Genomic DNA, 27259 nt, shown 5'->3' with positions numbered 1-27259 from the left:
GTTGGACTTTCTTCAATTTCTTTTTGGCTCTAAAGAACTCATCTTCACATCAGAACTTCCCCAGTATGAACTATTGGCATATGTCTAATTGAAATTATTATTTTCATCAATTTCTCTGGCGGATAGGGGGTGGGAAGGGATGCTTGATATTAATTTCTTTGGATTCCTATATTTCCCCATGTATTTTTCCCTCATATTTTCTGACCTAACTCTGAACCCATTGCCCCTTTCTCCCTCCCCTCGGGGGGAGTAAATCAGGAAGCTACCAGCTGTGCGGAAAGGACAATTAGCGATCACAAAGAACTCTTATTATGATAACTTGTGCATGGAAACATAGAATTGGAAGCCTCAAATTGAACCTCGGAGTTGGCCCATTCAATAAAAAGGTTTCGCTTGGCACCTTTGATCACATCACCCGGGGGGGGGGGGAGACCCTCAAGAGGGTCTTTCCCCCCGAAACTGTTTCTCCTTTCAAAACTTGCCATGACAAACATTCACCCCAGTCCCTCCATTGTGTCCTATCTGATGGTGACAGGAAGACTCGGATAAAGTAATCAATGTCTATCACAAATCCATTCAAAGACAATGGGCTGGGCATCCGTCGCAGACCCCAAGGCATGAAAACCATTAATTCATTCACCAGTCCATTGTTTCTTCCTCGTCCCGCCTCCCTTCTCCTGATTCACCAGAGCGCTGAGGCGGTAGGAGCTCTCCCACTGGCTCCTGAGCAGCGGAGAAGCTCTGTGATTGGCCCTGATGCAGGGCGGGCAACCAAGCCTCCTCCCAGCTGTTATCGCGTCAGCCAATCACCATCAAGCCGGGCGGAGGGCGGGAATTTTGAAACTTCTAAGCCTGTAAACCCTATAAAAACATTTCTGATCTTTGTAATGGCATGCTTTGTAGGCGAATTATTGCGACATTGCATCCTTTTCAGCTGAATCACTAATAAACACCTTGGTGCCGCTTCTTCAACTTTGGTGAGGATTATTTTGAATTATTTTAAACTCAATAAAATTGCTGAAATCAGGCTTCTCTAGTTCGCCAAAGTAGCGGTCCCTCTTTGGTGGGGTCTCAGGGTCCCTCCTCCCGGGGACGACCCTCCTAAAGTTCCTATAGGCTTCACGTCCACCATATGAAACACTCCTTTAGCAGAGATTAATCAGCTCTAACATTGTACTGTTTTAAGGCAGCATGTTTCCTCCCAGCTCTTTAAGAACATATTTGGCTGAAGTCTGGAAACCCCGTGAATGTTTTATTATCCATGGCCAACTGTTGCTGTTCTTTGTTTATTATTATTGGTGGGGCGGGGGAGGTGATACATGTGTGGAGGAGTTTCCTTTTCTGGAGGTTTTGAAACAGAAGCTGGATGCCATCTTTCAGGAATGCTTTGATTGTGTGTTCCTGCATGGCAAGAGTGTGGACTGGATGACCTTTGTGCTTTCTTCCAGTAATAGGATTCAAAATTGTTTTAGATGCTGGTAATTTTATTTCAATCACTTTGATGGAAATAAACTCTACTGTGAACATAAATAGCTGTGTAACAGTAATGGATTCAAAGTTGCTGAAGTTCTGCTTGTATATGAATACAGAAACTAGATAAATACTGCAACAGAAATTATCTTTGCTCCTTCAAGGTAGTAAATATGGATTCTCAAATGAAATTAAAAGGAAGAAAATAACAACAACAACACTTTATTTATATTCCGCCCTTCTCCCTGTGGGGACTCAGAGCAGATTACAGTGTAAACAGATACTGCCAAACATTCAATGCCTTGTTACAATGCAATGAGACACACAAACACAAACAGAGGCAAAGACTTCTCCTTTCATTTCTGGCTTTTTGGAGGCAGGGCTCACCTCTGGCTCTGGGGAAGGCACTGTTCTCCATTTTCAAGCCAAGGAGTCTGCATTGTCACCTCCTGGTTGTGGGACCGGCATGACTGCTTGAAGAGTCCTATGCGTTTCCCGCTGAAGTGGTACCTATTTATCTACTAACATGTTTGTATATTTTTGAACTGCTAGGTTAGCAGGAGCTGGGCTAATAGTGGGAATTCACTCCATCCCAAGGATTCAAACTGCCAACCTTCAGGTCAGCAGTTCAGCAGCACAAGGGTTTAGCCCATTGCACCACCGCAGCTCAATAATACCACTTCTGACTTATGGTGACCTTACCACCATTTTTTTATTGAAAATATTTGTTTGGACAAGAGGAAGTTTGCCTGTGCCCTTCTTCTGAGGCTGGGAGTTATTTGTTCAAGGTCACCCAGTGGGTTTCCATGGCCAAATGAGGATTTGAAGCCTTGTTTCCAGAGTCATAGTCCAATTATTTTTCTGAAATGTATTTAATCAGGTCATATTTAGATTTTAAATTATTTTGGTTAACAATTTATATATTACACATATTTTATGCAATATTTAAAGTAAGACATTATATTCTGCTCTGCTCTCAATGGGAGCAATTAGTCATGGATATGGAATGAATTTGGCCAGAAGTATACATTAAACAACATACTGGTAATTTATTTCAAGAAAGACCTGCACATCCAGATAGCAGCTGTAACAATTTCAGGGATCTGATCCACTTAATTTCCAGCCAGCTATATTTTGAGTGTCTGCTAGAATAAATGAAAGAGTTCACAGGTGCTCCAAAACAATTGTTTATTTATTACATGTAGATATTAAATGGGATGCAGCCATAAAATCAAAGGCAAAAGCAACACAAACTCATGCCCCTTAAATAATCAAAGCAAACCTTCACCATGGCTGTTGTTTAATGGGGTTCCCCCAATTAACTACAATAGATGTCTTCTGCAACAGGCCAAGTTCTTGGGCTACATAACAAACAAATTCAACCCCAACCCATGATTCATATAAATACCCATTTGTCGTATTATACATCCTTGTAGGTAATAATAATATTAACTTTATTCTTGTATCCTGCCACCATCTCCCCAAAGGGACTCGGGGAGGCTTACACATGGCACAACGTGCCTAAAAACAAAGAATAAAATATAACATAGTATAAAATACAATAGAGTAAAACACATAGGCATATAAAACTACAACTTAAGACTCAATAAAACTGCACTGCTGTAAATGTGGCCAGGATGTAAACAATAGGACAAGGGAATGGCATAAGTGTAGAGCTCTAACCATGGAAAGAGGACACTTTCTGCTTTGTCCTCAGTTGCAAACTGAGTTGAAAATGGGGAAAAAAATAAAGAAACTTGCACTCAATTAACTTGTCAGGGAGCAGAAGTGCAGAAGGAGTGAAATCTTGTCCTTCCTTTTATTATTTAGGCAACAGCAAACTGCTGCAGCCTCTTCTAGTTTATATGCTCTTTCTCCACATTAATAATGGAGTGGTTTAATTTATTTGCAAAAGGTGGCTGTCGGCAAGGTCACCAATCCCAAATAAACTAAAATTAATATTAGAGTATTACTTGGGGGGGGGGGGTAGCTATATACCAATGAGCTATAATAAATCCAGATAACCTCTATTTTGTCATGTTCAGCCCTCTAAAAATAATAGGGATGGTTACAGAATATAATAATAATAATAATAATAATAATAATAATAATAATAATAATAATACTTTATTTGTATTCTGCCCTATCTCCCCAAACACAAAGGCTTTCCATAAGAAGAGTAGGTTGCACTCAGGCCCATAGCCAGGATTTTGGTTCGGGGAGGGGGCTGAGTCTGAGTGAGAGAGGATCTACCCTAGCAAACCTTTTGTATCGTTATCCCAATACTCCCATGCATATGGGATATATTGAGCATGGTGATCAGATCATGATATGAATAAACATAACAGTTTAAATAATGTACCAGTAAAGCCTTCTCGCGGACCACTCTGAGAATTTCAGGTGGGGGGGTTGAAGCCCCTCAGGCCCCCTCCCTGCCTGGCTACATGCCTGGTTGCACTGTACAGAAATTACAATAGAGCTAGAGCTTAAATCACACAAATGTGGATAGCACTGCATTGGCAAAAACATCCACTTCAGATCTGTGTCTTTTTTAGACAAAATTCTAAGAAGGCCCTTGCTTTTAAGTCTGTTCCATTGAAACGCCTTTAACCAACTTGAGTTGCATTGTAGTTTATTACCACCAGAGGAATTAAACTAGTTTTAAGTGCAAAACCCCTTCAAAGCAGTTTGTGTGGCTTGTTCTACAAAGCTGTGATCCTCAGAATTGGGGATCTTCAAAGGCAGCTGCTGCCTAATTGGAGCCTTCCTACTAAAGTTGTTTTACTTGAAGACAAATGAAAGCCATCCATGTGGAGTAATTTCAGAAGTTTATGGTTTCAGAACATATGAAGGATAGTGTTTATGTTTGTAGTTTCAGAGTTTAATTCCATGTTAATAAAAATATATTTTCTTTATTGTAACCAAGCATTAGGTGTTAATAGCTAAACATTAGCTTCTGATCCTCAGGATGTTCCCAAATAAACAGTAATGATTAAACTACAGATGTAATATATAGTAGACTGTCAGGACCCTTCCACGCAGCCGAATAAAATCCCGAATAAAATCTGCTTTGGACTGGGATATATGGCAGTGTGGACTCAGATATTGTGGGCTATTTTGCCTTAATATTCTGGGTTATATGGCTATGTGGAAGGGCCCTTAGTTAACTAGAACTCAAGCAACTTGAACTCTCATGCAAGTGGAAAATTAGAAGAAATAATAAAATAAAAAGCTGATGGAATAGTACAGTAAAACAGTGTTGTGTTAAGTTTGTCTTAATTTATCTTAATTTGCTTTTAATTACTGTATGTCAATATTAATATAAAGTAAATACAGAGTTAACAATATAGTATAGCATGAAGTGTAGCATTATCTAGGCCTATTTTTAATAGTAACTCAAGCAACCGGAAACTAGATTTATCTGGCATCTACCAATCCTCATGGGTGCAGCTTAACTGAAAGTCTACTGTACATTGACAGAACTTGGCGGGGGGGGGGGGGGGTATAATGTTTGTATCTATGCAGAGCCAGTATTCTATGATAACATGTATATGTGACAACCCTTCCCAAAAAAATGAAAAAAGAAATGGAGGATTGGATAGACCATATGTTACTTTTTTTCTGTGGTAGGCCAGGACACCTTTTTACCTGCCCATGCAGCAACTGTGACTCAGGTCCCATGTACACTGCCATGTATTCCAAATTATCAAACCAAATAATCCATTATATCAGTTCAAAGCAGATAATCTGGATTTTATATGGCAGTGTAGAAGGGGCTTTAATAGTAATCATTAAGCTTCTTATATAATGTACAGTGCTTGGAAAGACAGTTTAGTGCTTTTATTTATGCAGAGCCAATTGTCTTTAATCACATTTTTATATGACAATACTTAAAAAAAAAACCCTCAAAGAAAAATGGGGGATTGGGCATGCCAAATGTGAGTTTTTATTCTTTGTGAGGCCAGGATACTTTTTTTCCAGCCCTTTTGCAGCAACTGACTCAGCTCACCACTGAAAAGCCACACAGCATCAAATTTCCCAGCGCCCTTAACTTGAAAGCTGGCCAAGAGAGGTGAAAGACCTTATACATATGTAAAGCAGGAAGTTCACATTACACAGCCAAGTCAACTCCCTGGGATTTGCATGCCCAAGGTTTAAAAAAAAAACCCTGCAGACAAGACACCACATTTTGATAGGATTCCTGTCCTTTTTCCTGAGCCGATGTGTTGCCTAGACTGTACATTGTACTTTTGAGTGCTTATTTTGGATTTCAAGAAGGGTGGGGGGAGCATGGTGGGAGGATCCCAAAAAACTCAGTGCCACAGCCATTTTGTTTGTGGGCAGCATGGTAAGTTTCTGTCAGTCAGTATGAAAAGGGGTTTTTGAACAGGCTTTGTGGGAGAACTTCGCCTCCCACAATGGAGGTATCTCATAATTATCCTTAGCCCTTTGGCACCACGGTAGGTGTGCAGATCAGTGACATAAAAGAAACAAAGGCTGCCCTTTCCTATTTCTGTAGTCTTTCAGTTGTCAACGAGTCCTAGATTTTTCTTCCAGGCTTGACTGGCCTTTTTAAAGGTGCCAGGCAAAGTAATTTGGCTCTGTTTTCTTTAAAAATTGGTGGAGAGAGAGAAAGAGAGGCATTTGAAAGAGCTCCTAAAGGCATTTGAAATATGGAAAGAGACCCAAAGCCCCTGTGTGGGAAGGAGTGGTTAGTGGTGCCTGTGCCTTTTTTCTTTCTTTTTCCCTCCTTCCTTCCTCTCTTCTGTCTTTAGGAACACATACAAAGACATGAAAACATTTCATGCTGGATTATTTTTTTTTGCATGAGATAGAAGGCAGCCCCATGTGTGACAAGGAGTGGGTTATATGTGCACATCCCTTTTCTTCTTCCTTTCTTCCTCTCCTTCCTTCTTCACTCTTTTACCCTGTTTTCACAAATATATACATACAAAGATATGGAGGCACCCAATACTGGACTTTTAAACCACAATAGAAAGAAAGAGGCCAAAAGGAGTGGGTTATATATGTATGTGCCTTTTCTTCTTTCTTTCTTTCTTCCTCCCCCCGTTTTCAGAAATACATACATACAAGGACATGGAGGTGCCCAAAACTAGATTTTTAAAACCAGATAGAAGAGGCCAAGAGGAGTGTGTATGTACCTTTTCTTCTTTCTTTCTCTCCTTGATTCTTTTCCCCCCTCCTGTTTTCATAAATATATACATACAAAGATATGGAGGCACCCAATACTGGATTTTTTAACCAAGATAGAAGGAAAGAGGCCAAAAGAAGTGGGTTATATATGCATGTGTTTTTCCCCCTTTTTTCTTTCTAATTTATTTCTCTCCTTCCTTCCTCGTTATTTTTTCCTGTTTTCACAAATACATACATACAAGAACATGGAGGCATCCAATACTGGGTTTTAAAATCAAAATAGAAGGAAAGAGGCCAAAAGAAGTGGGTTATATGTGCATGTGCCTTTTCTTCTTTCTTTCTTTTTCTCCTTCCTTCCTCACTCTTTTTTCCTGTTTTTACAAAAACATATATACAAGGACATTTGAGTCGTCCAATACTGGATTTTGAAAACCAGATAGAAGGAAAGAGGTCAAAGGGAGTGGGATATGATGTGTGCACGTGCCATTTCTTCTTTCTTTCTTTCCCTCTTTCTTCCTCTCCTTCCTCCCTTTTCCATCTCAAACAAGGGCAGGCTTATGGAGGAGAGGCAAGCCAGGCAACATCTTTTCAGGAGCTGCGGCTTTGGTGAGGTTCTCGGCCCCCGCCTGCTCTTTTGGGGTGCTCTTTTTGGTTTTGGGGTGTGTGTGTGTGTTTTAAAAAGCCTGTCTAAAATGGCACACTGCCTTTCTGCATTTTTTTTTCTTTCCAGGCTGCAGGAGGGAGGGAGGGAGGAGGGCGGGCGCGCGGGGGATAGTGCAGACAGTGTAGGGACACTGCCCTCCTAACCAATCAGCGCGCGCCTGTTTGCCATTACAAAGTTGTTAACCCCAGAGTCTTCTGGCTCCTGCTGCTGCCTTTGCTTTTAATCTTCTTTGGATATTTCTCCGCTTTCTTTCCCCCCAAACGCCTCCACAGAATACCGAGGAGAAAGGGGGGGAAACACCTTCGGAATCCGCCGCCCATCGCCAGAGATCGCCTCCCTTCGCCAAGATCTTTTAAAGATGTTTGGGGGCTCCTTGGGCTGCCTTGCAAGCCAGAAGCAACTATGCCCAGCCTATTTGGTTACAGTCGTGCTGGGGAGGCAGCTGTCTGCTTCTTGGCGAGGTAAGTTTTCTAATCCTTTTAAGGGGGGGGGGGGAATACATCCAAGGTGGACTTGCTCCCCCCCCCCCCATTTAAACTCACTACCCTTATTGTTTTAGACCTTTAGGAAACAATTTTATTTCTATGTTGCAGCCATACATTGTGCTTACATCTTTTCTGGATCTATCATGGACTCAGAAATACCTACAAGGCGGTATTTCTGTATTTGTAATGAATCTGTCTTAGAGCAAAATGGAATAGATTTTTAAAAGCGGGGGGGGGGGGTCACAATATGTTGCTTCTTTAGGGGAAGGAATGCTTCTTAGGAAATGGATGTTCTGAAATTATTTGGGGGGGGGGGGGTGTGAATGGGTGGGCTGGTTTGATGAAAAGTACCAGAGGAACTGCCCCTAGTGCAATGAAGAAGGAGACTGACATAAGAGGGTTTTAAATGAAGTTATGTCTGTTCCTAAACATTGCCCTTTTTATTCTCCAATCAGCTCTTTTTCGGTCAGTCATCTTTAAGCCTTCTTTCTAGAAAGGATCTGAATGGGCAGACCTCGTCTAGGTGTCGTGTTCTTTTTGAGAAGGTGCATTTGGGAGACATTTTGTAAAAAAAAAAATTGGCATTTTTATAGGCATTTTTTTTGCACACGGTGAGAAATCTTTTTTGTTTTGTATTGATCTGTGTTGGTGGCGCTGTGGTGCTCCTAAACAATTTATGTTCGTTTCACCAAGAAAGGGGGGGGGGGCAAGAAAGGTGGGGCAAGGTTTGATATTTTGTGTCATTTCCTTTTCTTTTCTCCCATTGGAAAATAACATGTAATCATGTCGCACATCTTATATTGCGTGCGTGTCTGTATATATATAAATGTATTGTGTATTACAATCTATGTATCCCAAGTACACTGTACACCATAACAGACGTGTCGTCACAGTCCTTTGTTGTTCTGTGAGGCTAGAGGCAAGGTTCAGATTTTTCCCCTTGATTAAAAAACACCTCTTAAAATGAGTCAAGAACTATGCTAATATTTAGTAATGTTTTCACCCTTGCTCTAAAAATGAATGTTTCCATATTCCAATTACATATTTTCTGTGAAGTGTGCCCGTGTACATATATGTGTATGTATGTATACACAAACATATCATTAGTTTTCGTGCCATATAGATTCATTATTAGATTGTAAGGATTTTTTAAATTGTTGGTTGAGTTGTAAAGCTGTTTTTCCTTGCTTAAGAGGTTTTTTTTTAAGGCTAGGTAAATTAATAAAAATTTGTGGGCTGGGCCCTTTTTTTAAAATGCTATGTATTTAAGAATATTGTATAGATGATTATGTTTTAATTGAGATTTATCTATCTATCTATATGGAAATTATTAAGACAGGTATTACACAAGCATTAATACAGATTGCCAAACAGACCTCCATGCTTCGTGTGTGTGTATATATGTGTGTGTGTAGCAATCACAAACACACTCACTAAAGACACAAATGTATGCAATACTGTCCCCTGTAAATATCTGTATTCATATATAAAAATGAAAATGTATTGATGAGATGCAGCGATGGCTGGGAAAATGTAGCAGCACATTCTAAAAACATTCAATAAAATGGCTTACCTTATAAATGCATAGTTTTGAAATGACCAAAATATCTTAGAAAATGCAACAGGTCAAGGAATCTATTAAAGCATTGCAAAGGAATGTTTATTTCTTTCTTTCTTTAGGAATTCCTCAGAGTGAGACTCTAAAGTCTTTTGTATGAGTATTTATTTATATAATTCTGTGGCACATGCAGCTGAACACAAGGGTTATAGAAGGCATTGTTGCTTTTTATATTGTGCCAGAAATATTTCCAGCCTCTGCCCTGAGATAATTCTTTCCTGTCCTTGAAACAAAATTTCTTTACAAAGAGCTGGATGCTACATTATCTGTCTCAAAGTAAAATCATTCAGCAAAGGTTGGCTCTTTGTAGATGAAGGTAATTTAGTTGCAGAAATGGCTTGCTGAGGATTTCCACAATAGAATCTAAGTAAAATATCAGTGTAACTGAGGGCAGATGAACAGCTAACAGTGCTTTCACTGGCTGTGGGCCCCACTGGATTAACAATGGTTGTTTGAAAAGGCCAGACATGGATGTTCTCTTGCAGATCTGAGAATGCAACTCATGCAGCCTCCATCTCAGTAATGGGGCAGTGCAGCACATGATTGCACCATACAGTGTTGCAGGCACCTTGATACATGGGTGCAGCTCCTAGTGCTTTGTACATACAGCTGTAGAAGAGGTGTATGAATGTATCATGACTGGCCCTGGTGGATCAGTTGTTATTTATGTTCAAATAGAGATTATTTGTTTTCTCCACCCACTTCATCCTGCAAGGAAAGTCTCCATATGCACTTATTCACAATGAAATGTACAGTTTTTGCATTGTTACACTTGTGTTCCTCTTATTCCCTCAAATGGTTCAAAGCAATATACAAGAAATATCTGCAGTGGAGGTGATAACACATAATTTCTGCATGTGTAAAAACCAGAAATTAATTTTCTGCTGGCTCAGGAACTCAAGTACCAACATATGGACCTGAGACTTTGGTCAATCTTGACCAGTGAAGTAAGGCAACTTAATTTAGTTTACAGGCCTGAATGACATGATCAAATTTAAATAAATTAAGCACAGCCAAGTTGTTATGCAGGATATTTCAAAGCTTCATGGTTCTACCTCTCTTAATATTGGTGCTGAACTGTAATAAGCAGATTCTTTGTTAATCTCAGTATGGTATCTACCCAAAGGTCTCTTTTTGGGTGCAGTAGTTACCAGAGATCAAGTGCATTGGCTGTACTAGCAAAGCTGTATCTTCCTGTAATTGTATAGCAGAAAAGATACATATGGGCCTAAATACCCTAAAGGCAGAAGATCCCATATTACATTGGATGCTAAGGAGGACCAGCTTTAGTTAGTACTTGGATGGGAGACTATATTTCAGAGGAAGAAACTAGTAAAATCACCTCTGAATATTCCTTCCCTAAGAAAGCCCAATAAAAGTACTGGTGGGCAGCATAAGCTGTCAACTGACTTGAAGGCACACAACACAAGAGCCAGTGTAGTTCTTAGAACTTTGACTATGGTCCTGGAAACAAGGGTTGAATCCCTGCTCAGCCTTTGAAATCCACTGGGTGACACATAGCCTCAGAGGAAAGCAAAGGTACCCCTTGAACAAGAGGCTTGGTGGCCATCTGTCAGGGGTAGTTTGAGTGTGATTTTCCTGCTTCTTGGCCGGGGGCTAGACTGGATGGCCCACAAGGTCTCTTCCAACTCTATGATTCTTTAAGTCTTGCCATGAAATCCCATGATATATCATCTCAGGCTCGCCACAAGTTGGAACCAACTTGAAGGCACATGACAACATGTACATACAACCAATTTAATAGTATACAGTACTAGATGCCTACAACTTGCTTTTAAAGTCTATCTTGGATAGCTATTATCCACCCTTTTCTTTTGATTACATGGTACTCTATTCTGTGCAGAACATAATTTATACAATAGAAAATAATTAGAGGCAAGAACAGTCAAACTGAATATACAATGAAGAGGGGGTTGAGAACCATGGTTCTCAACCTTCCTAATGCTGTGACCCCTTAATACAGTTCCTATACCCCCAACCATAACATTTTCGTTGCTACTTCATAACTAAAATTGTGCCACTGTTATGAATCATAATATAAATATCTGATATGCAGGATGTATTTTCATTCACTGGACCAAATTTGGCACAAATACCCGATACGCCCAAATCTGGATACTGGTGGGTTGATTGTCTCATTTGATGGGCACTGACCTAAAGTTTTGGAGTTGTAGTTCATCAACATCCAGAGAGCACTGTGGACTCAACCAATGATAGATCTGGACCAAACTTGGCACTAATACTCAATATGCCAAATACGTGAACAGTGAGGGGAGTTTGGGGACAATAGATGGTGGCATTTGGGAGTTGTAGTTGCTGGGATTTATAGTTCACCTACAATCAAAGAGCATTCTGAACCCCACCAATGAAAGGATTGGGCCAAACTTCCCACACAGAACCCCCCATGACCAACAGAAAATACTGTGTTTTCTTTGTGTGTCAGACGGGTCTATGGCAACCCATCTGACACCCCCTCATGACCCCTCCAGGGGTCCCAACCCCCATGTTGAGATACACTGGGTTAAGAGCTTTTTAATACAGTTTATGAGTTGGTACAGAAACAGCATTTTCTTGAATAAATATGCTACCCTATATGTATATGTCTAGACATTTTAATCAAAAAAATCTAACACCCATGTGTCACTATGAGTACTGTGCCTTAATCCTGTTTTTTTTTTAAAGGAACCATCCCATCGTCTAACTAGATTGCTGAAAAACTAGAGCTTAGTATGTCCTAAGAAAACTTTTTTAAAGCACCAATCCCCTTTACTCTCTGGTGTGGCACCACTTTTGGCCTTTTTGAATGCCTGGGCAGGAAAACAACAGCAGTGACCAGGGATAGCCAATGTTGTCTCCACCCTGAGACAACATTAATGCTTTACCCTCTCCATGGTATGACATCCATAGGTCATATCAAAATCCATAATTTTGGCCCCCACATACCCTCAACAAATGTGAGGTCAACATATAGATGCATGTATGCGGTACCAGTTGAGGGAGGATTGCTCCTACCAAGAATAGGCACTAATATGAGTGAGGCAAAGTGACATAAGACCACATAGTAAATTAGTTTTATGCAGAAGAAAGCAGTGAAAATGGACACGTAGCAAAGAAACAGTCAAAAAATGAAAGATGGCAATATATTGGAGGTTTTGAAATGTCTTTAACTAAAAAGCATTGTAGTCTCAGAAACGTATTCAAATGATAATGTTAAGCATAGATTATGAAAAATACTAGTGTAATGCAGACTTCCTGAAACAAGTGAGTATAGTACAAAAAGGAAGGCCCGGAATGGAAAATTTCAGCAGTCTAAACAAGTTGTGGTCTGGGACATAGTTTTATTTGAGTTGGTGATCACTGTGGCTTTGTCCTGCAACTTGTTCAGTAGGAGGATATAGACCTTCTGTCTAAATAACCAGAAAATAACTACATGCATTCAGGATGGGGATCAGATGTGACTTTAGGCCGATGTAGTAGTAGTAGTTATTTTATATGTACATTCTCCCTTTTCATCAAAATGGGACTCATTGCAACCTACTGAAAGCTTATTTTCTCAGTAATAGGACTAGAATGTACTAAAAACAACACAGATTAAAAACTATGCAACACATCACTGAAAAATATAAATATAAAATTATTTAAGAAGTTCAACAATTAGTAAAATTAAAGAAATTAAAATCTATTTAGGAACTAAATACTAATCTAGATACTAGATTTGTGTGTTACTGCTTTGTTTCTTGGAAAGTAAGCTCTCAGCAATGACATGGAGGAGGGCTACATGGTGTACGTGCAGTGTAAAATATGTACCATGTTCTTGTTCATATATGAATCCAGATTTTTTATAAAATTGATGCTTCTCTACATCATCGTGCTGGTGAAGAACTACAGTTATGTTTATACTGATTTTGAAGATGGGCTGTTTTTTAATAATGGTGAGTGCTTATGATCTTAAGTGATACAGACTTTAATTCAGAATATCCTTGTTCTAATAAAATATAAATGTTGCATCTGGCAGGACCCAACATATAGCAACAATGTACTGATTGCCCCGGTGTTTTAAAATGGGTAATCACAGATAATGGAAAGTACGGGTAAGCAAAGTACAGTCTTTCGTATGTTAGAGTGAAAGCACAGTCAAACTTAGCCATCATGGGCAGTTTGGGGGAATACTGAGGCCATACTTCACCCATCCTTCATGTAGCAAAAGTAAACACAAAAGAACAGGCAGAGATTGGTCCATTTGGGCATGCTCCTTAGCATTTATTAGCTAGAGGATTACTGGCACTGCTGACATAGGGTTGTGTTCTGTGATCTTTTGTGACTAATGATGTCAAGTGATAAATAAGCAATGCTTAAGTTATGGGAAGATAAAATGCAGTTCTATTCATTTTCATCTTGTTACTGTGTCTATATTATAACCTTGTTCATTACTATCTGAGGAGCCTTACAGTGCAGTCCTGTAAATGCCTACTCAAAATAAGCTGCACTGTCTATATTCAGTGGAATTTACCCCCAGGTAAGTGTATGCAGAATTACAGTATTCAACTTTCCTTATTTATTTATTTATGATATTTCTGTCCCGCCTTTCTTGAATCCAAAGGTGACTCAAGGCGGCTTACACCAGGCAGCAAATTGATGCCTAACAATATAGAATTAACAGAATTACAATGAAGCTGTTGGATTTCTGTGGTAGGCCTGTGTACACCACCTACTCCAAAGACTACTCTGGTGCATACAAGCTGAGCAAATATGTAGTGATGGATAGAGGGGATAAATATGATCTTGAGCCCTGTGTGGTTCTTATACATTGGGAAGTAAAGTTTATATTGTGTGTGTGTGTGTGTAACATTTCCCTAGTGAATATAACTTTGTGCCTATCAAAACTGAATGGTGTTATGATATTTTATTCTCTAAACTTTGGCTATATGAGACAACTGCTTTTTTATAGCTAGCTTCTGTCTGTCTACAGAATAATTTTGTATCATTTTCAAGATGGCTTCAAATGTAGAAAGAGCATAATCCATCTGTTCAGATTCAAAGAACCTCCAGTTTTTAAAGTAAATAAGTTAAAATAAAAGTGAGCTGCTCTAGTATTTTCAATTTAAAGTAAACAAATACTATATAAGGTATTACATTAGATTTTTGTTTTTTTCATGCTTCCGTAAGCATAGAATTCTGTGCAGCAGTGTTCAGAGTAGGCCTTCTTAAGAGCTCAATTTAAAAAGTGAGAGAGAGTCCAACTTTAAATTCCTATGAAGAAACCCCAGAAATGAATGGTGTCTGCAGAAAGCCTTCATTGTTTGAGACATGTAATACCTGTGTTAGTCTTGACTTACAGCTTGGTTCCATGTACACTTATTCCCCTCATTTTTACCATTCTGAATAGTCACCATATTATTCTTAACCATTAAAAATACAAACTCCTATTTCTAGATTTCTGGATGCATAAAAAAATTGTTTTAGATTTCTGCCTAAACAGACAACTCTAGTTATTTTCTGAAAATTACCAGTGGCCTTAAGTTCAGAGACCAAAGTAGTTTCTCAAGCATCTGCCATCCTGGCAGAAACTGTGGGTCTTAACACTCATGTTATTGGACTCCAGTTCCCATAAACGTTTGCTTAGCCCGGCCAATTGTAAGGGTCCACAGGAGAAATCATTAAACATCCAGAGGACAGAGGTTCCCTGGCGCAGTCTAGATTTTCAGAGTGGCTGAGCACCATTATAGTGAATTCTTCTGAGATCAGGCATGCCTAATTGGGAAATAAATTTGAAGAGACTAAGGGGAGGATGACATGTTTAGAAAATCTCTGAATAAATCTGTCAGCTAGGTTAGAAACAGAAGGATACATTCACTAAGGGCTTAAACTGTATCTGTAACAGTATTTTCAGACAACAGGAAGGATCTAACAACCAGATATTCTCTTATTATGTCAGCTAACATTAAGAACATAAAAGAAACCAAATAAGAGAAAGTGCTGTCTCTTTTGCATTAATCTATCTACAGATCATGATGCTGATACCTTAATCCAGTCAAAACTAAATCAATTCCAAAATAGCAATTCAGAATAACTATAGACAGTAGAACTTCCTTTTGTAACATAACACAAAACATCAGCAAATGGGAGATGTATTATCTCCTTTTCATATTACTCCTTCTAATAGCGAACTTTACTGGTTAATGTCAACAGAAATGAGATCTCAGAATGATTGCTGGACTGACCCAGCCCTCCCTGGTTGAGGGAACAGGGAATATATGTGGCTGAACAAGTGAGACTAGTCCTCAGGTCTTTAGGAAATTTAGAAACACGAGATCAACAGGTACTGGATCCATGAGAAACGAGAAAAAAAGGGGGCCTTGAGAAAGAGCTGGCTTTGGTGATTTTCAGCTGTGAAAGTTTAAGGGGCAGACAAAGACACCCAAAAACAGTTTGGACAGCAAAATAGAGGCACAGCTTAGTAACCACAAATTTGTTGCATGCACGTTTGGGAAAATATGCAGATCTGAAAGGGAGCCCCCGGTGGCGCAGTGGGTTAAAGCACTGAGCTGCTGAGCTTGTTGATCGAAAGGTGGCAGATTCAATTCCGGGGAGCGGCGTGAGCTTCCGCTGTCAGCCCTAGCTTCTGCCAACCTAGCAGTTCGAAAACATGCAAATGTGAGTAGATCAATAGGTACCGCTCCGGCGGGAAGGTAATGGTGCTCCATGCAGTCATGCCGGCCACATGACCTTGCAGGTGTCTACGGACAACGCTGGCTCTTCAGCTTAGAAATGGAGATGAGCACCACACCCCAGAGTCAGACATGACTGGACTTAATGTCAGGGGACTACCTTTACTTTTACCTTACCTGAAAGGGAGATAACATTTAGAATGTAGTGTCCTCAAAAACAATATTGCTGGCAGACACTACATAGGAGACCTGTAAACACGAGTGCCAATTTCCCCACTTTTTGTTTATATTTTGGACTCAGCAGACAGTTAATCCTTACTCAGGTCCTAACAGTTGGAATAACACTATGGTTGTAATATCGCATCCTGCGTAAAAACAAGTCATTGGACTAGACTAAGATCCATCTAATACAGCAGTAGGCAAGGATTATCAGCAGCCTGTATTCAGAAATCCAAGCTGCTGAATATCCTTGTTCTATGTAATCACATATAACAAGCCAACATTCTACTTTGCTACTGACAAGGTGTGTGTTGATGCTACCTGACTAATCTTGCTCATCTCTTCCACCAATAAGTGTAACTAAATTAGCCAGAAACCTACCAGAAACCAACAGTTAAACATTATGTCCAAACTACACTCCCAAACTTTCAGGAACTTGAATGTTGCTTCCAAATAGTCTAGGAATGGGAAAACACCTAGACATTTTGGTTTTATTCTCTGTATAGTCAGACAAATTATAAACCAAGAGATTCAATCCAGATATATACTGTAATAAGATATAATGTTGCTTCTTAGTCTATTAATGTCTATTATTAAGGAAAAATGAATATAAATGAAGTTAATAACATGATGATCTTTTTATAAGGAAGTAGAATAATATGGTGTTGTATCTGGCATCAGGGCCGTAGCCAGAAAAAAATTTCGGGAGGGGTTGAAATTTGGGGGGGGGGGTTGAAAATTTTGCGGCGGGGGGGGGGGTTGAAACCTGCCTTCTAGGTCACGCTGAAGCAAAGAGCACAGGAGGGGGCAGAGCAGCCTTCAATAGCCTGCAGCTCCACCCCTGTCAACCACCTTCACCAAGTCTGGCCTCCTTAATGACAGCATTCAACACACACACCCCACAACTTGGTTGCTTCGCTATATCGGCTATTGCTGCAAGTAATGACAATGTGAATAAATTGTCAATATTTGCTTGAGATAGTGCTTGCAGTTCTGGAGGGACTCTTAATTTTTTGAATCTCATAGACTTAACATGAGGATTTGGTTAACCAGTTAAAATTCATGAGTAAACCAGGTTTTTTAAAAAATCTGAAACATTTCGGGGAGGGTTTGAACCCCTAAAACCACCCCCTCGCTACAGGCCTGTCTGGCATTATTTACAATTGGTGAATAAGGCTACCTCTTTGACATTTTTGTGTGCTTTTGAAAAAGTAGCCACCAAAATTAAAACTATTTTAGACTGCTGTGAGAGAAATCTTCAGTTGATTGGAAAATGCCTTGTCTCTACAACTGTATAACCAGCTTATCTAATCTATATATATAAAAATGCTCTGTGCATAATGAGTACCTTAAAAACAAAAGAACCAATGAACGAAATCACACCAAATTTGGCAACGAAACGTCTCACTACACAAGGAGTGACCATCACTCAAAAAATTATGATTTTGTCATTTGGGAGTTGTAGTTGCTGGGATTTATAGTTCACCTATCATCAAAGAGCATTCTGAACGATGGAATTGAACCAAACTTGGCACAAAGGCCTCCCATGACCAACAGAAAATACTAGCAGCATTTGGTGGGCATTGACCTTGAGTTTGGGAATTGTAGTTCACCTCTATCCAGAAAGCACTGTGGACTCAAACAATGATGGATCTGGACCAAACTTGGCATGAATATTCCATATGCCCAAATATGAACACAGATGGAGTTTGGGGGAAATAGACCTTGGCATTTGGGAGTTGTAGTTACTGGGATTCATAGTTCACCTACAATCAAAGGCCATTCTGAATGAACCCCACGAATGACAGAACTGGGGCAAACTTCCCACACAGAACCCCCATGACCAACAGAAAATACAGTACTTAAGGCCATCCAGTCCAACTCTCTTCACCAGGGCAAGAAAACACAATCAAAGCCCTCCTGACAGAGAGCCATCCAACCATAGATATAGATAGATATATATGATTCACACACAGAGAGATAAAGTATTATAGATTTGAAAGGGACCCCTAAAGATGGACAATTATATCTTGCATTTTCCAGAGTAGGCAAACCAGACAATCTCTACGTTAACACTGTCAAAGAAACATCAAGAAATACTGTTTATGCACAAGCAAAAGACATTACATATATTGGAGACCAACACTTTCTAATTACTTTATTTTCCATATTACCAGACTGGGCTACAGCAACACATGGCAGGGGACCGCTAGTTAGAACATAATATAACAACAACAAAACTTTATTTATATACCGTTCTATCTCCCCAAGGGACTCAGAGCGATTTCCAAGTGATATAATCAATACATGCAAAAAAAACAGCATGAACATAAAATTAACAAGACAAAATAAGCATTAAAAACCACAATAGCACATATATTTAAAATAATCCTGCCTGTTCAAGGCAGTTTAAAAGGCCGGGCCAGGCTAGTGCGGTTTTAGAGGGCCCAGGAAACTAGGTAGAGTCTATGGCTGTACATTTCCAGGGCCTAATAGAAGAAAGTGACCTGGGTAATTGGTAGAAAAAGATATGGCCAATTTCTACAGTATCTGGGGCAGAGCTAGAACTAGTCGTTCTCAAAGGTTTGTTTAAACCACCAGGTCTTCAGACTCTTATGAAAAGAGGGGAGGGATGAGGCCTGTTTTATTTCTCCAGGAAGGGCATTCCAGAGGCGGGGACACCACCGAGAAGGCCCTTTCGTCCCCACCAACCGTACTTGTGATGGTGGTGGGAGCGAAAGGAGGGCCTCCCCGGAAGATCTTAAATTTTGCGCCGGTTCATAAAACAATTGTCAGCAACAACTACAACAATAGTAGTAATAGCAATAGCCATTCTCATTATCTCCCTGTTTTTTGTTTTTGTTTTTTTTTTTAAAAAAACAGCTACCACAATAATATAAAAAGAGAACAAACTAGCACACTAATAAGGATGGGGAAGAACAAATTGCTTACCTGTGCCCTTACATAAATAGCTTCAAAATCAATTTTGGCACAGACCACAAAATATAATATATGGTGCATCGAATGTCAGGTTACCATCATCCCTAACCATAGACTAAAATGACTAGAACGATAGAAGCTGCAATCTAACAACACCTAGAAGCTTGAACATTCCCAATCTCTAGATAGTTACTAAAAAATGTTGATTAGCACATGGTTTGAAAAGAATTGGGTTATACTTCTAAGAGGTAATATTTAAGAATATGAAGAAAATTATGCATTTTCAGTGATATGTTCTTAATTTTTCCCTCTATGCAAATTCTCTAGATTAATAAATCTATAGATTAAAATATTATTGTTCTACAGTTTCTTGCATGTTAGCTGGAATTTTAAGGAAGTCTTCTGTCTGGAAAAAGAAGAGCAATATTCTATTAACATCCTTTTTAAACAAAAAGCAACATAGAAATTGGTAATAAATAGTTTTTAAAGGAATGGCATAATTGAATTAATACAAGACATTGTCTTTAAAAATCAAGTACAAAAGAAATGAGAGAAGAGCGATGTGCTTCAAACTAATCCTAGTCACCTGATTCAGAAGAGGGATTATACCATTCTCAAACAATTCATCGTACGCAATCAGGAGAGAGATTTTTTACTTCTACACTGTAAAGAACATTACACATGGAAGAAGTTCAGCAAGATATGGCACCTGGAAGAGGATGTGAATAGCACTTTACAAAATGAAACAAAATAAACTATAAAATTCCTAGGAATCATATAAATTGAAATCTTCTGACTTACCAGTGGAGCATACATCTCAACAAAATTCAAAGGATAGAGACTATAGTGGATATTAAACTTTATATTAAAATCAGTGAAAGAAGTACAGCAGGAAAAGGCTACCTTTATCTGGGTACAAACCAAACTGGCCTGTGTGTAATACAACATGTGTACCACTGGCAGAGGTTAAAGACAAGGATAGCTCTAGATATAACCTAAAGTGTATATTGCTAGTGCTTATGTATGTCTGTTCAGATGTAAGCACCCTGTCGGGAGTAGCTCAGAACATCATGGCCACCGTAGCAACTGTGGAGCTGTCCCAAATGGTACACTAGACTTGGTTTTCTACCAGGGATACAGGGAAGGTGGTGGTGTGGAGGAGCTGACCATTGCTCCTTTGCCACGGACCGACCATCACCTGATCTGGTTTAGGTTTGCTGCACCCCCTAACCTCTGCAGGAGTGGTGGACCAATTAAGATGATCCATCCCAGGAGGCTTATGGATCCAGATGGATTCCTGACAGCTCTTGGGGAGTTTCCCGCCACCTCGGTAGGTGATCCTGTTGATGCTCTGGTCACTCTCTGGAATAGGGAAATGACTAGGGCAATAGACACAATTGCTCCGGAATGTCTCCTCCCGCATAGTAGAGCTAAATCAGCTCCTTGGCTTATCAAAGAGTTGGCAGTGATGAAGTGTGTGAAGAGGGAACTAGAGTATGAGTAGCATTTAACTCGCAGCAAGTCAGACCGAACATGACTATGTGCCTATCTGAGGAAATATGCTGTGGCAGTGAAGGCCACAAGAAAATCTCACATTGCAGCAAACATTGCGTCTGCTAAGAACCGTCCAGCTGAGTTGTTTCAAATGATCAGAGGGCTGTTAAATCCTGTCTCGCAAGGCCCTGACTATTTGGCAGCTTGCTGTGAAGCATTTGCTTGGTTCTTTGTGGACAAAGACGCTCTGATCTGTTCCAACTTGGATACCATGTTTATAGCAGTCTCTGAAGATGTAAAATGAGCACCTGCTTGCCTGGTTTTGATGGATTCATTTCAATTGGTGCAACTTCAGAATGTGGACAAGATCCTTGGAGATGCGAGGGTGACCACATGCATCCTAGACCCCTGCTCATCCTGGCTAGTAAAGGAGACCAGAGGGGGTCTGGCAGAGTGGGTGAAGGTGATGGTCAATGCCTCCTTACAGAAAGGCAAGATTCCAGCCAACCTAAAAGAGGCTGTAATAAAACCTCTATTGAAAAAACGATCACTGGACCCCACTCAATTGAACAACTTTTGGCCAGTTTCCAATCTCCCCTTTTTGGGCAAAGTCCTGGAATGTGTGGTGTCGTCGCAACTCCAAATGTTCTTGGAGGAAACTGATTATCTGGATTTGGTGCAGTCTAGCTTTAGGCTGGGTCACAGAAACAGCCTTGGTTGCCTTAGTGGATGATCTACTTAGGGAACTGGACAGTGGGAGTGTGTCCCTGTTGTTTCTCCTTGACCTCTCAGCAGCCTTCAGTACCATAGACCACGGTATCCTGGGGCACTTCACAGGAATGGGGCTTGTAGATACTGTTCTGCAGTGGTTCCAGTCCTTCCTGGAGGGCCGTCCTCAGAAAGTGTTGTTATGGGACACCTGCTTCCCCCACAGCCTTTGTCCTGTGGGGTCCCAAAGAGTTCAGTATTGTCCCCCATGTTGTTTAACATCTACATGAAGCCACTGGGAGAGATCACCTAGAGTTTTGGAGTTCAATGTCATCTGTACATAGATGACATACAAGTCTATTACTCTTTTCCACCTGCTGCCAAGGAGGTTGTTCAGGTCCTGAACCAGTGCTTAGCAGCTGTAACGGTCTGTATGAAGTTGAACAAATTGAAATTGAATCCAGACAAGACAGAGGTACTCCTGGTCGGTCGCAAGGCCGCACAGGGTATAGGGTTACAGCCTGTGCTGAATGGGGTTACACTCCCCCAGAAGAGAGAGGTTTGCAACGTGGGATTTCTCCTGGACTCATTGCTGAGCCTGGAACCCCAGGTCTCGGCGGTGGCTAGGGGACTTTTGTACAATTAAAACTTGTGCACTAGTTATGCCCGTACTTTGGAAAGTCGGACTTGGCCACAGTAGTCCATGCACTGGTTACATCTCAAATAGACTACTTTATGTGGGGTTGCCTTTGAAAACTGTTCGGAAGCTTCAAGTGGTCCAATTGGTGGCAGCCAGATTGCTCACTGGAGTAACGTACAGAGAACATACAATCCCTGTTACGTCAGCTCCACTAGCTGCTAGTCTGCTACCAAGCACAATTCAAAATGCTGGCTTTAGCCTATAAAGCCCTAAAGGGTTCCGGCCCAGCTTACCTGTCTGAACATATCTCCCTCTAAGTTCCATTCAGAAGTTAAGATCATCTCAGTACACCTGCTTCTCAGGCGTGGCTGGTGGGGACTAAAGATGGGGCCTTCTCAGTGGTGTCCCCTCAGCTGTAGAACTCCCTCCCCAGCGAAATGAGATTAGCCCCCTCCCTTCTGCCCTTCAGGAAAAAACTTAAAATGTGGATTAATACGATTGAAGAATTGAACGGCCCTGGATTATGATGAGGATTGCATGATTTTAATTGATATTTTAATAACTGATGTTTTTAACTGCTTGGGTTTTAATGTATTTGTTTATTTTATGGATGTATATGTATGGCATTGAACTGTTGCCTGTTGTAAGGCCACTCTGAGTCCCCTTCGGGGTGAGAAAGGCAGAGCCTCTAACAGCTTCACTAAACTACAAACCCCAGAATTCTGCAGGAGGCAGAAGACGGATTTAAAGTGGATTCATTCTCTAGTGTGATGAAGTTATAGGCCTTTGCAGCCCTATAAGCAGCCCTTTGGAAACAAACTGGCAGCCTGTAGAGATGTGAAGACTAACTAGTGAAGACAAGTTGCATGATTCCTCTTACCAGGGCAGTTAACACTCTGGCTGCAGCTCTTTGCACCAAGTTTAGTTTCCAAACAATGTTCAAAGGCAACTCTGTAAAATGTATTTTAGTGATCTGAATAGGATGTAACTAAACTATGTATCTCTTTGGCCAGAGCAATCATCTCCAAGAATGGACGTGCACTAACTTTTAAGTGTGTAAAAGCACTCCTTTGGTTACTATGGAAAGCCGAGCCTTCAAATTCAAGACTGAGTTGGAAATATACCCAAACTATGAATTAGCATCTTTAGTCAGAGCGCTTCAGTACATATTGAATTTCTCTTCCCTGACCCACCTTTCAACTGGCTAAGAGTTGAAATCTTGTCTATTAATAGTTATTCCAAGTCTCCTTATGAAAGACACCATGTATTGGTAATTTTCTTAAATTGTTTCAGATGCAACATGAGAGGGAACAAAACCAGATCCAGCAAGTTCCAAAGGTAGATAAACCTGTTACCGAGGGATCCTCTAGAACTGATCAGAGAAGATTTGATACTCCTTTTAAATCAGATTTAGATACAGAGATCAATCAAGGCACTTCCACACAGCCCTGTATCCCAGAATATCAAGGCAGAAAATCCCACAATATCTGCTATGAACTAAATCATCTGAGTCCACAGTCAGATAATATGGGATTTTCTGCCTTGGTATTTTGGGATATAGGGCTGTGTGGAAGGGCCCCAAGATTAATCTAATTTCTACAATTCCATTTATACTTCTAAGCATTTACTAGAGATTGTATGTCTCCTAGACTTATCAAAACATTATTCTTCCCAAATATGTAACTTTTAATTCATGCATAAATCACTCACAAGCAATAGTAAAGGTAAAGGTTTTCCCCTCACATTAAGTTCAGTTGTGTCTGACTGCTCATCTCCATTTCTAAGCCGAAGAGCCAGCATTGTCCATAGACTTCTCCAAGGTCATGTGGCTGGTATGACTGCATGGAGTGCTGTTACCTTCCAGTCAGAGAAGCACCTATTGATCTACTCGCATTTGCGTGTTTTCGAACTGCTAGGTTGGCAGAAGCTGGAGCTAACAGCAGGAGCTCATGCCGCTCCCCGGATTTGAGCCTGTGACCCTTTGGTTAGCAAGTTCAGCAGCTCAGCGGTTTAACACACTGCACCACCTGGTCTCCTGGAGCAATAGCTAAGGTTTATAAATTGTGACCAGGGCATGAAGAAATACATTATTTGTTTTTGCAAACAAAAACATATAAAAATCTTTGATATAAGATGAATAGCACAGAGTAAACTGGTGCTGTATTTGCATGAACATCACTAGAGTGTTATTCCTGCAATTGTGATTGAGAACCGTGTGCTACAACTCAAAAAATGAAACATTTCAGTGCAGCATTTCCTTATAATCCACAAAGCAACTACAACACACTATGTGTACTAGACACTACATTCTTACATGAGGAACACTAGACAAAATGATTAAAGCATTTGAAAGTATGTTGTTTTATTTTAAAACTACTTGAAATTAATGATTTAATTATGTGCAGAGTAAATTGTGATAATGGTTTCAATTAGAAATTTTTCCTCTATCACTGGTATTGTACACAGTTAGTATTTTGATACCATTCACCCCTTAGAAAGTAATACGTATACCTGCTGTAGTACAGTCTACCTGCTGCTTTAAAACTAAGAAGGTCTTCAGAAAGCCAAGATGAGTCTCAGTATTCCTGTTTCTCCAGTTTTCCAGATCAATTTGCAAATGTTCAGTCTACAGTGACTTCAGAGTTTAGCTGGTGACATCCTAGATTAAATATTTAAAAAAGAGAAATAAATGTTGGATACAAACCAGAGTTATATAGTCCTTCTCCCACTCGAAGACTGCTAGGACCCATGCATCCTTCACATGTGTTCTGCCTGCTAAAATAGCTTCACAGATTATACGTGAATAGGTATATGGCTTTTATTTGCACAGAAATCAGATGAATACACTATTAGTTTATTTTAGTGCTTGTGCTCCTACTCCAAAACTCAGTTATCCATAATCCTTCATAAAGGTGTACAATCATCCCTCTGTTTGTGGGTTTCACTTTTGTGAATTTGATGATTTAGTGTTTTAATTAATATGTTCTTTCTAGAAATCTCTAGGACTTCCAGTGTGATTCTGTTGGTCACCTTTTGCCTGGAGGGTCTTAGACAGACAACTTCTCTAGGCATTTGTAGGTCTTCCAAAGTGATTTTATGGTTAACTTCTAGCAGAAAATGGCCATAGAGAGTTGCACTGGAAGCTCTAGAGCTTGCAAGAGAGGTGTTATTTTAGGTGACTTTTTTTCTGTCGTCCCCCCCCCCCCACTTTTGTAGTGGCACTGTATTCCTAACACCAAAGAATGTACAGGACTGCAATTTTAATATATGCATTACAAAAGATTTGGATAGCAGAGATTTATTACTATATTACGATTATATTTTAAATTACTTAGTTATTCCTTCTCAGTATCTTTTCAATATCTCAAGTATCTGTACCTGTCTTTTCTATCAGTTCAATGGGTCCATCCTGAGTCACAAAAGACTGAAGGCCACCTCTTAAATCAGGGCTGGGGAAAGTGTGCCCTGGGATTGCATGCCTTTCTGCCTTCTGGTCTCAAGGATGTTTGTGCCACACTTTTTTCAGGCAAAAAGGGTGAAGAATTGCCTCTCCTGGAAGATGCTTTCTATGGTCTATTCAGTTTCTGAATAGACCATAGTGGCCCCTCCATTGTTTTTACATCAAAAAACATGCTTTTCAATTGGTAAAATAGACTTGTGGTCACTTCACTTTAGTTCTGTTCATCTTTTGGCTGTCTTTTAGGCCCTCGTCATCCACAGTCCTGCTGAAGTGACCCTTGTTGACCAGTGCCTCAATTCAAGGATTTTCTTTACATGGTCTCAGAAATTAGAAAGTGCACACTGCATTGTAGAGATTTATATTACACCTAATTACTAACCATAGAAACTGCAGAGGCAAAGATCGTGAAGGACAGTCCAAGTCTTCACCTCATCTGTCTTCTTACTTGGCTGTAGTTTAAACACTTGCAGGAAGTTACAATAAATCAACATTTTCATCAGACACTACTGTGTCAGAGTGCTGCTAAAATATGATGAAATACATGTACATAACAAACACCTACCATTTTGGAGCGAATCTAATCCAGAAACACTTCTTTGCCTGTGTGTTTTCTGAGTAGAGATTCTTTCTTAAGCAAGGGATATTTTGTCATAACTTCTCAGTATATTCTACCCTAACTGCTGTCTTTTACAGTAAATTTAACACGTTCCACTTCCCTTTTATTAAAAGTAAAGGTTTTCCCTGACATTAAGTCTAGTTGTGTCCGACTCTGGGGGGTGGTGCTCATCTCCATTTCTGAGCTGAAGAGCCAGCGTTGTCCGTAGACACCTCCAAGGTCATGTGGCTAGCATAACTGCATGGATTAGTTACCTTCCTGCGGTACCTATTGATCTACTCACATTTTCATATATTAGAACTGCTAGTTTGGCAAAAGCTGGGGCTAACAGCGGGAACTCACTCCGCTGCCTGGATTCAAACTGCCACCCTTTCAATCAGCTCAGTGGTTTAACCTGCTGTGCCACCAGGCCCTTTTATTATGCTTCTCAAATTAGGTGGGCAACCCCATTTTGGAAGTTGTATGTGGTTATGTGCTTCTCAAAAACTATTAATTATAACTGGTTTAAAATGGAAGATTTTAATTCAAAAGACGTAAGAAATATTAGCTTAGTATTTCATATTAGGTGTAGTTGGGGAGAAAATATCAAGTGGTTGCAACCCAAGGGTCCCATCTACACAGTGTAGGCCAGACATGGGCCAACTTCAGCACTCCAGGTGTTTGAACTCCCAAATCCCACAATTGTGGAAGTTCCTTCCTTGGAAATTTTTAAGAAGAGGCTGGATGACCATCTGTCAGGGATACTTTGATTGTCCTTCCTCTGCATGGCAGGGGATTGGACTAAATGTCCCATGTAGTCTCTTCCAACTCTGTTATTCTATGATTCTAAAGCAGGCCTGGGCCAACCTCGCCCCTCCCTCCAAGTGTTTTGGACTCTTAACTCCCACAATTCCTTAAGCAGCTGAGGGGGAAAAGGAAGGGGTCTGAGGCTGTTAGGAATTGTGGGAGTTGAAGTCCAAAACACCTGGACAGCCGAAGTTGGCTCAAATTACAGGAAAGGAGATTCCACCTGAACATTCTTTTATTTAATTATTTATTTAAAACATTTATATTCTACTTTTCTCACCTTAAAGGGGACTCAAGGCAAACATTCAATGCTGGA

The 27259-nt window shown here is 40.1% G+C and overlaps 1 protein-coding gene across 1 annotated transcript in view; it reads left to right on the top strand.

The window, feature by feature from the left end:
• Nucleotides 1-27259, top strand: part of EPC1 (enhancer of polycomb homolog 1) — an 81181-nt gene that overhangs the window by 3338 nt on the left and 50584 nt on the right. The window contains exon 2 of the mRNA XM_060782504.2: nt 7561-7749. The gene's annotated coding sequence lies outside the window, so the exon portion shown is untranslated. The remainder of the gene's footprint in view (nt 1-7560; nt 7750-27259) is intronic.

The sequence above is a fragment of the Anolis sagrei genome, chromosome 6 (genome assembly GCF_037176765.1).
Source record: "Anolis sagrei isolate rAnoSag1 chromosome 6, rAnoSag1.mat, whole genome shotgun sequence".
Taxonomy (NCBI): Eukaryota; Metazoa; Chordata; class Lepidosauria; order Squamata; family Dactyloidae; genus Anolis; species Anolis sagrei.
This window is presented reverse-complemented; position numbering and strand designations above follow the sequence as displayed.